We start from the raw sequence: 11809 nt of genomic DNA, 5'->3' as shown, positions 1-11809 counted from the left end.
ATCAGATAGTCCAGTATACACATCAGATAGTCCAGTATACACATCAGATAGTCCAGTACACACATCAGATAGTCCAGTATACACATCAGATAGTCCAGTATACACATCAGATAGTCCAGTATACACATCAGAGAGTCCAAAACACACATCAGATAGTCCAGTATACCCATCAGATAGTCCAGTATACACATCAGATAGTCCAGTATACACATCAGATAGTCCAATATACACATCAGATAGTCCAGTATACACATAGATAGTCCAGTATACACATCAGATAGTCCAGTATACACATCAGAGAGTCCAAAACACACATCAGATAGTCCAGTATACACATCAGATAGTCCAGTATACACATCAGATAGTCCAGTATACACATCAGATAGTCCAGTATACACATCAGATAATCCAGTATACACATCAGATAGTCCAGTATACACATCAGATAGTCCAATATACACATCAGATAGTCCAATATACACATCAGATAGTCCAGTTTACACATCAGATAGTCCAGTATACACATCAGATAGTCCGCCAGTTCTACATCACAGGGTTCAGCACTTTTATAATGTGGTCTGCTTAGCATGACACCATCATGGGTTGAAATGTAAATTAGGTTTAATCCCTTAAGGACCCAGGGCGTATCCATACGCCCGTGGGAATTTCGGTCCCCGCCTTGCACCGGGCGGGACCGGGGTGCCTGCTGATATCGATCAGCAGGCACCCTACGCAAATGCCCAGGGGGGGTCATCAGACCCCCCCCATGTTGGTGATCGGCGCAAATCGCTAATGAATTCACACTTGCGATTTGCGCCAATTCCGGGTCATTTGGGTCTATGGTGACCCTGGCGACTCGGAATATAAGGGGGATCGAGGTTGTCTAAGACACCCACGATCCCCCTTAAGGGATAGGAGTGAGGTGGCAGGGGTGCCACCCCTCCTATCCCTGCTATTGGTGGTCTAGACGCGACCACCAATAGCAGATCGGAGGCGGGGGGGGTTAACTTTCGTTTTCCCCGTTCTGACCACCCACAATAGGCGGGGCAGAACGGGGGTACCGACAAAGGACCGGGGGCAGAAGATCCATTTACCCATCCGGAGGCTGGGAGCGATGGTGATCGGCTGGCGGCGATGTCGTGCAGCAGAAGAGGATGGCTCCCTGGATCCTACGGAAGTTGGTAAGTTGCCTAGCAACATCTGGAGGGCTACAGTCTGAGACCACTTTACAGTGGTCGCTAAACTGTATCCCTCCAGATCTTGAAAAACTACAACTCTTAGCATGCCCAAACAGCTGTTTGCTGTCTGGGCATGCTGGGATTTGTAGTTTTGCAACATCTGGAGGTCCACGGTTTGGAGATCACAGTGCAGTGGTCTATAAACTGTAGCCCTCCAGATATTGCAAAACTGCAAATCCCAGCATGCCCAAACAGCAAACAGCTGTCTTGGCACGCTGAGAGTTGTAGTTGCGTACTTCCAGCTGTTGCATAACTACATCACCCAGCATGCCCTTCGGTGATCAGTACATGCTGGGAGTTGCAGTTTTGCAACAGCTGGAGGCACACTGGTTGGAAAATACTGAGTTAGGTAACAGAACCTAACTGAAGGTTTTCCAACCAGTGTGCCTCCAGCTGTTGCAAAAGTACAACTCCCAGCATGCACGGTCAGTCAGTGCATGCTGAGAGTTGTAGTTTTGAAACAGCTGGAGGTTTGCCCCCCCCATGTGAATGTACAGGGTACATTTACACTGGCAGGTTTACAGTAAGTTTCCTTCTTCAAGTTTGGGCTGCGGCAAATTTTTTGCCGCAGCCCAAACTCCTAGCCGGAAACTCATCGTAACACGCCAGTGCGAATGTACCCTGAAAACACTGACACAAAAGAAAGGGTAAAACACTACATATACACCCCTTTACACTGTCCCCCACAATAAAAATGAAAAACATATTGTTACGCCGAGCGCTCCGGGTCCCCGCTCCTCCCCGGAGCGCTCGCTTCACTCTCTCCGCTGCAGCGCTCCGGTCACGTCCTCTGACCCGGGGCGCTGCGATCCCGCTGCCAGCCGGGATGCGATTCGCGATGCGGGTAGCGCCCGCTCGCGATGCGCACCCCGGCTCCCCTACCTGACTCGCTCCCCGTCTGTTCTGTCCCGGCACGCGCGGCCCCGCTCCCTAGGGCGCGCGCGCGCCGGGTCTCTACGATTTAAAGGGCCACTGCGCCGCTGATTGGCGCAGTGGTTCCAATTAGGGTAATCACCTGTGCACTTCCCTATATTACCTCACTTCCCTTGCACTCCCTTGCCGGATCTTGTTGCCTTAGTGCCAGTGAAAGCGTTCCTTGTGTGTTCCTTGCCTGTGTTTCCAGACCTTCTGCCGTTGCCCCTGACTACGATCCTTGCTGCCTGCCCCGACCTTCTGCTACGTCCGACCTTGCTTCTGCCTACTCCCTTGTACCGCGCCTATCTTCAGCAGCCAGAGAGGTGAGCCGTTGCTAGTGGATACGACCTGGTCACTACCGCCGCAGCAAGACCATCCCGCTTTGCGGCGGGCTCTGGTGAAAACCAGTAGTGGCTTAGAACCGGTCCACTAGCACGGTCCACGCCAATCCCTCTCTGGCACAGAGGATCCACTACCTGCCAGCCGGCACCGTGACACATATTGTACAGCAGTGTTTCCAAAATGGAGCCTCCAGCTGTTGCAAAACAACAACTCCCAGCATTTCTGGACAGCCACTGACTCTCCAGGCATGCTGGGAGTTTAGCAACAGCTGGAGGCACCCTGTTTGGGAATCACTGGCGTAGAATACCCTTATGTCCACCCCTATGCAATCCCTAATTTGGTCCTCAAATGCGATTGGCGCTCTCTCACTTCGGAGCCCTGTTGTATTTCAAGGAAACAGTTTAGGGCCACATATGGGGTATTTCCGTACTCGGGAGAAATTTTTTATTTTCACAAGCGGTAAAAGGAAAAAAAGACCCCCAAAATTTGTAACACAATTTCTCCTGAGTATGGAAATACCCCATATGTGGGCGTAAAATGCTCTGCGGGAGCACAACAAGGTTCAGGAGTGAGAGCGCACCATGTACATTTGAGGCCTAAATTGGTGATTTTACAGCGGTTCTGACATAAATGCAAAAAAATAAATACCCACATGTGACCCAATTTTGGAAACTATACCCCTCAGTTGTTTGACAATTTTTCATTAACCCCTTAATGACCACGGACGTAAATGTACGTCCTGGTTTGGCGGGATTTCCCGCACCAGGACGTACATTTACGTCTTGTGTATGACCGCGAGCACCGGAAGGGTGCTCGTGTCATACACGGCTGGTTCCGAACGCGCGGATGTCCGCCATTAATGCCTCCGATGCCGTGATCAATACAGATCAGGGCATCTGCAGCATTGCTGCACTTTGATTAAATGATCGGATCACCCGCAGCGCTGCCGCGGCGATCCGATCATCCAGCATGACAGCCGGAGGTCCCCTTACCTAGCTCCGGCTGTCTCCCGGGGTCTTCTGCTCTGGTCTGCGATCGAGCAGACCAGAGCAGAAGATCACCGATAATACTGAGCAGTGCTATGTCCTATACATAGCAATGCACAGTATTAGCAATCAAAGGATTGCTATAGATAGTCCCCTATGGGAACATAAAAAGTGTAAAAAAAAAAAGTTGAAAAATGTAAAGATAAAAAGTTTTTTTTAAAAAAAGTGGAAAATCCCCTCCCCCAATAAAAATGAAAATTGTCAGTTTTTCCCATTTTACCCCCAAAAAGCGTAATTTTTTTTATAATAAACATATTTGGTATCGCCGCGTGCGTAAATGTCCAAACTATCAAAATATATTGTTTATGATCCCGTTCAGTGAATGGCGTAAACGTAAAAAATAAGAAAATGTCCAAAAATGCTGCTTGTTTGTCACATTTTATTAAAAAATAAATTAATAAAAAATTATCTACAAGTTTTATATATGCAAATGTGGTATCTAAATAAAGCACAGATGATGGCGCAAAAAATGAGCCCTCATACCGCCCTATATACTGAAAAATGAAAAAGTTATAGGTGGTCAAAATAGGGCGATTTTAGATTACTGATTTTGTACAAAAAGTTTTAGATTTTTTTTAAGCGGTACAAAAATATAAAAGTAAAGTATCTAGCCATGGGTATAATTTTAATCGTATTGACCCACAGAATAAAGAACACATGTCATTTTTACCGCAAAGTGTACAGTGTGAAAACCAAACCCTCCAAAATGTACAATTTCTCCTGAGTATGGAAATACCCCATATGTGGGCGTAAAATGCTCTGCGGGAGCACAACAAGGTTCAGGAGTGAGAGCGCACCATGTACATTTGAGGCCTAAATTGGTGATTTTACAGCGGTTCTGACATAAATGCAAAAAAATAAATACCCACATGTGACCCAATTTTGGAAACTACACCCCTCAGTTGTTTGACAATTTTTCATTAACCCCTTAATGACCACGGACGTAAATGTACGTCCTGGTTTGGCGGGATTTCCCGCACCAGGACGTACATTTACGTCTTGTGTATGACCGCGAGCACCGGAAGGGTGCTCGTGTCATACACGGCTGGTTCCGAACGCGCGGATGTCCGCCATTAATGCCTCCGATGCCGTGATCAATACAGATCAGGGCATCTGCAGCATTGCGGCACTTTGATTAAATGATCGGATCACCCGCAGCGCTGCCGCGGCGATCCGATCATCCAGCATGACAGCCGGAGGTCCCCTTACCTAGCTCCGGCTGTCTCCCGGGGTCTTCTGCTCTGGTCTGCGATCGAGCAGACCAGAGCAGAAGATCACCGATAATACTGAGCAGTGCTATGTCCTATACATAGCAATGCACAGTATTAGCAATCAAAGGATTGCTATAGATAGTCCCCTATGGGAACATAAAAAGTGTAAAAAAAAAAAGTTGAAAAATGTAAAGATAAAAAGTTTTTAAAAAAAAAAGTGGAAAATCCCCTCCCCCAATAAAAATGAAAATTGTCAGTTTTTCCCATTTTACCCCCAAAAAGCGTAATTTTTTTTATAATAAACATATTTGGTATCGCCGCGTGCGTAAATGTCCAAACTATCAAAATATATTGTTTATGATCCCGTTCAGTGAATGGCGTAAACGTAAAAAATAAGAAAATGTCCAAAAATGCTGCTTGTTTGTCACATTTTATTAAAAAATAAATTAATAAAAAATTATCTACAAATTTTATATATGCAAATGTGGTATCTAAATAAAGCACAGATGATGGCGCAAAAAATGAGCCCTCATACCGCCCTATATACTGAAAAATGAAAAAGTTATAGGTGGTCAAAATAGGGCGATTTTAGATTACTGATTTTGTACAAAAAGTTTTAGATTTTTTTTAAGCGGTACAAAAATATAAAAGTAAAGTATCTAGCCATGGGTATAATTTTAATCGTATTGACCCACAGAATAAAGAACACATGTCATTTTTACCGCAAAGTGTACAGTGTGAAAACCAAACCCTCCAAAATGTGCAAAATTTTGGTTTTCATTTAAATTTCCTACCTAAAAATTTTTTGGGGGGGTTTGCAGTACATTTTATGGTAAAATGAGAGGTTTCATTACAAAGTACAATTGGTCCCGCAAAAAACAAGCCCTTATATGGGTCTTTAGATGGAAATATAAAAGAGGTATGGATTTTAGAAGGCGAGGAGGAAAAAACAAAAACGCAAAAATAAAATTGGCCTGGTCCTTAAGGTGAAAATGGGCTTGGTCATTAACCTCTTAAGGACGCAGGGCGTATGGATACGCCCTGCATTCCGAGTCCTTAAGGCCGCAGGGCGTATCCATACGCCCGTGGGAATTTCGGTCCCCACTGCTAGCCGGTTGGGGACCGGAGCCGGATGCCTGCTGAAATCATTCAGCAGGCATCCCGGCATATCGCCCAGGGGGGTCATTATGCCCCCCCATGTCGGCGATGGCCGCAGATCGCTGGACAATTCAGTCCAGCGATCTGCGGCGATTCCGGGTCAATCGGGTATCCAGTGACCCGGAATTACTGGCTGATCGGGGCCGTCTCTGACGGCCCCGAACAGCCAGAGCCTGCAGGGGTGAGGTGGCACTGGTGCCACCTCACGATCGCCCTGATTCGTCGGCCGGATTACCGGCCGACCAATCAGGGCGCCTGCTGCGGGTGTCACTCCCGCACCCGCTCCGCCCCTCTTCCGGAGGAGGTGAGCGGGTGCGGGATGTGCACCCCGGGTGCTGGGGACCCCGATCCACGGCGTCCATGTTGGGATCGGGGCCCCAGGAGCGACGGCGGCGGCGAGGGACAGTCCTGCAATGGAGCAGCAGCAGGAGGTGAGTTACAGCCTCCTGCTGTTGCTTAGCAACAGCTCCCAGCATGCAAAAAGGGCATGCTGGGAGCTGTAGTTATGCAACAGCAGGAGGCAGACCACTAGTGGCGTCGCGAGGTGGGGGGGGGCAGAGGGGGCCATGGCCCCCCCCTAGATCAGGCCGTGCCCCCCCTTGGGCCCCCCCAATTTAAAATAAATAGGGATGTCCTTAAGCCAAATTGGACCTAGTACCAGGGGTACTGAAAAGACAGAGAACCAGTACCAGGGATACTGAGTAGAGAGAGAACCTTTCAGCTGGGGGCTCGTCCGGGATCGAGAGGGTCATCCTCCGGACCGGTAAGAACCATATCCTTGTGTGGTATTGACGATCCGGGGGGCACTGGCCGCGTCTCGATTCCAGTAAGTATAACAGTTACTTTCATATTGTGTCTGGGACACAGTATTACAGTATTTGACTTCTGTTCAGGGAACAGGGGAAATGAGGAACTAAGAGTAATTTGACAATCTAGGGTGGTTGTCTTGTTTCAATTTGGCTTAACGCTTACAAAAAAACTTCTTGTATTTCTGTTTAGTTCTGTTTAGTGTTTTACTTGTAACTTCCTTTTTTTTCCCCTTACGCTTAAGAAGACACGTGAGTATACTAACATTGCTTTAATGTATAGAGTAAGGTGCATATAACTGTTATAATAATAATAATAGTAATAATCTGCTGGTTCTCAAAACATCTGTAAGACGCCCCACCCTCCCGGCTAGAGGAAACTTGTTGACCCGGGATGTGGTGAAAGCAAGTGACAGTTTGTTCAGAGATACCATGCATGCTCAGTGATTGGTGCAATTAAATCAGAGAATCACTAATCTGTTGAGAGGAATTGTCGGAACCTTCAGAGTTCAGTACAGCCAAATCCAGAGATTGTGGTTTTGCACCAATTACGGAACATGGGTTCCAAATCATCTAAGTCCTATCCTCTTCCCCTTCCCGGTGAAACATGTAAGGATTATGTGGCCCGAGTTAGCCCTACAGGATGGGACTTAGTGAATCCGAGGGTAGATGATATAGCTGGTTGGTCAGAATTCATGAAGGATTCCAGCCCATTCCCAAGGGAGGGGGCCAATGATAAATACCACCTGACCCCCACTCTAACAACTACATTTGTAATCTCGAGAAGGGTAGAGAGCGTATATGGAGAGAATTAGAAGAGGAACTTAACCAAGTTTTCAAACAAAAATCATCACTGCCCATTGCTGTGGCATGCAAACAAAAAAACTAGGTGAAACTGTTACTGATTTTTGGAAAAGGTTCACAGGATGTTGGCGTTATGATGCAGGGCTGTGTAAATTATTTGATAGGATTAGAGATTGTTGTCAGAAATAGAGACTCAACGTTTTGGTGGACAAGCAGGTGATTTGTGAAGGAGAAAGCATGTGAAGCAGTGTGAGGAATGTAGGATGAGCAGAGCTGACACTGCTGGAATAAATGAAGTGAAGATGAGTGTTCAGTGCTATGGAATCGAGTGATATGCTAAATCGCTAGGAAAGCCCTGTGTATGTGGTCATATGATGGCGTTTATAGGATGGTTCTTATGATATAAAGTATGTTGTATTTGTGTGAGGTGTATAGAATCAGGAGTGTATAGAAAATGACCAGTGAATGTTTTCCCTCTGAAGCTGTTTGTGTTGTAATGAAAATGGTGTTAAAAGAAAAATATATTCACGTGGTATTAAATTGAACTATTTGATGATATTTCATTAATTTCTTGCCTTCACAGTAACACAGGGTTGATGAAAAAAAATGAAATGTATCAGGAAATGCGATTAATTGTCTGATTATATTACAGGAGTAATAAGAGAAGAAATTTGGCCAAGAAGATAAAATAAATAAAAAAAGTGATCACTATTTAATTGATAATCATTACTTTAGGCATTTAAAATCTTGGTTTACAGGATTATAAACAATGCGCATTTGAGATAATTATTTTTCAAATTTTTGAGAGAGCTGTGTACACTTTTATTTTTATATCTTTGTTGAGAATGTGGGCCCTGTGTGTTGTACGTTAAGTATTTGTAAATGTCGGTATTGTTACATGTTACATGTTTCTTGTATGTCTCTTGATGTAAAGTAACAGTCAGTAACACATGTGATACTAGAGGTTTCATGGTGACTGACCAGAACTGGGGAAAGACAAGAAGCCAGACTCAAAGGGGCGGTGACTGGTGACACAGAGGTTTGGGAGGAGTAAGGTGGGGTTTACAGGGAGCATGACAGCTTCTTCTTCGGATCTGGTGTAATTTTGTTTTTCAGGGGATATATATGTATGTGCATATATATATATATATGCCTATATATATATGTCTACTGTTTGAAATTGAGTATGTTCATAGCACCTGTATACACAAAGCCCCGAGGGTGAGCATTTAACCATCCCTTCCTTTCGCATCATACCTGAATGCCCTGTAGACCTCCTGAGAAGAGACCTCATATGTAAACTCAAATTACATATCACTGCATCCCAGTCCAGGTTACATGTCACGTCTGACCTCGCACCCATAGTCACACCTGCAGGGTACTAACATTATCCTGTTATGTCCCCGACCCAGGTCCCACCTGAGTTAGACCCCATTGTCTGGTCACATGGAGACCATGATGTAGGACATATTGACTGTACACCATACAAGGCAAGACTCAAACCAGACATCCTCCCGGTCTACCAAAAACAGTACCCCTTGTCACAGGAAAAAAATCAAAGGTATCCGCCCTATGATCAAACATTTCCTACAAACTTGAGTTTTAGAACATACTGTCTCCAAACCCAATGGTACTGTCTGTTTTGTACAAGACCTGAGAGCCATCAACAGACTAATTGTGCCTATTGCCCCTATAGTTCCTGATGTCACCCAACTGTTGTCATCAATCCCAGCACAGGCAACTCATTTTTCTGTCCTCGATCTGAAGAATGCTTTCTTCTCGATCCCAGTGGACGAAGAGACCAGACTCCTTTTTGCTTTTTTCTTTGAGGGACTACAGTTAACCTGGTGTACAATGTCCCAGGGGTATGCTGATTCACCTGTTGTGTTCAGCATTGTCCTCCAAGCCTTTATAAACTCATGGCACGCCCCCCAGGGTTCTGTTCTCCTCCAATATGTTAATGATTTGTTAATGTGTAGTTTCTCTGAGGAGGCCTGCCTTGAGGATGGTGTTGTGAACAGGTTGAATATCTGGATTTTGTTCTGCCAAAAGGGAAAAGGGAGCTGAGTACGTCTAGAGTCCAGTCTGTAGCGGGCCTGGTCACCCCGCACGCCCAGATGGAAATGCAATCTTTCTTGGGTATGATAAACTACTGCAGACAGTGGATTCCCGACTGCTCATAGAGATGCTACCCTATCAGGCAAACCAGATCTCATCAAATGGTCCTCATAAATGTACAAAGCTTTTAATGACAAGTCCAGGGCTAGGTCTCCCAGATTACAATTTGCCTTTCCACATGTATGCACGAGACAATTGTAAAACCATGGCGGGTGTGCTGACACAAGTTCACGGAGGCAAACTGCGTCCTTGTGCTTTTTTCTCAAAGGTGATGCCCGTCTCCGTACAGGGGATGCCGGCATGTCTGCGAGCTCTTGCTGCCTGTGCTATGATTGTTGAACAAGCTACCATCCTCACTTTAGGACATGACACTACCTTGTACACTTCTCATGATGTTATCTCTCTCCTTAAAGGCCTACATACACAACACATGTAAACACAACGGCTCTCTGGATATGAGGTAATTCTCCTCAGTAATCCATACTTGAAAATGGTGTATGCCTCCCCTACATCTGGCCCTGCGCACTAGTTGGCCTGAAAATGCCGGACATACATGACTGCTTGCAAGTCATCAACACTGACGCCTCACCCAGGCCCGACCTCTCTTCAGTGCCCATACCTGATGCTCCAGAAGTCTTTGTAGATGGGTCATGCACCCGCCCCAATGACAATGTTTACCATGATAGTTATGCTATTGTCCAATTACCTGACATTGTCCTCAAGGCCCAGTCCATCCCCTATAAGTCCGCACAAGCTGCAGAACTCATCGCCCACACAAGAGCCTGTACACTTTTTGCTAAGAAACCTGTCACCGTTTACATGCACTTACCCTACCATCACAATTAGTCATCATTCACTGCAGGACACACACACATGGGACTGATCACATTTCAAAGGACAATGCTCTAGCAGACCACACCGCCAAACTGGCTGCTACACAACAACCTGTCTCACTGATGTTACCAGTTCTTACACCTCCTTCACTCGTAGACACACAACTTCTTCTCTCTCTTCAGTCCTCTGTTCCCAAACAAGAGGACTATGATTGGTGTTATCTGGTATTGCAGAAAAATCCTATAACAGGATTGATCTGCAAAGAGGGGACACCATGCATACCCCAACACAGTGCCCCAGTTTTATTGCTCATTTCCACGGAGTAGGCCACAGGGAGCACCTTTGAGAAGTGGAAACAAGTCCTTCCCATCATAATCTCAGAAATTAGAATGACCCCCCATAAGACTTTACAACTCTCCCCTTTTGAGATTCTCATGGATAGGCCTTTCCCGACTCCATGGGCCTAACGACCACTGATAACAGAAGAAGGGGACCTCGACCAGATAAGGGAACAATATGTCACAGACCTCATCCAAACCCTTGATAAAGTAGAACAAAAAGTTGTCTGTAATTCTCCTTCTCTCCCACAGGAACCAACACACCAGTTCCAGGAAGGCGACACTGTCCTGGTTAAAACTCTGTCGAAAGGAAAGAAGCCCGGAGACTTCACCTTTGGACCCCCAACCACAGTTGTTGCCGAGGATGGCGGTTCTCACGGAAGACAGCCCTTCTTGGATCCACGCCTCTCGGATCAAACTCGTCCAACATCACCCAAAGGAGGTAATAACGGGGGCAGACAGCCCTGACCTTGAAAGCCTACTGAAAGATGTACCCGCTGATGCCCTGGCCTTGTTCTGGCAGATGGTTGAAGAAACTAAGTCTCATGATGTTTGCATTAATGACTTTATTGACTTTGATTCACCCCACGGTGACTCTGCAGAATGAATTAGAGAGACACCCAAACGATAAGTTCCTGAAGCACCATATAATGTTAGCACAAAACCTCACTGCGAAGGATTGTTGGATATGCACCCATGCCCCTGTGTCTGCCCAAAGCATGCCCTACTTTGCTATCCCTGTGCCCTCATATGTATTATTATTTCAGGGAGACTGTTTTGACATGCTTGCTGACAACGAGACACCATATGCAAAGAACTGAAACACCTCAGTGGGTATTCCTATAGTAGGATGGGTGGGGCAGCCATGGTGGCAGGGAAACATAAGTAGCCCAGGACCACACCAAATGTTGGTCTTCAAAGGGGGTTCCTGGGTAACTCGAGTGGTCACACATATACTAGACCTAGGAGCGATCCCCACAGAAGGAATAAAAGTTAGTT

This window comes from Hyla sarda, unplaced genomic scaffold (assembly GCF_029499605.1).
Source record: "Hyla sarda isolate aHylSar1 unplaced genomic scaffold, aHylSar1.hap1 scaffold_695, whole genome shotgun sequence".
Lineage (NCBI taxonomy): Eukaryota > Metazoa > Chordata > Amphibia > Anura > Hylidae > Hyla > Hyla sarda.
The sequence above is the reverse complement of the archived record's forward strand: the minus strand, read 5'-3'. Positions refer to the sequence as shown.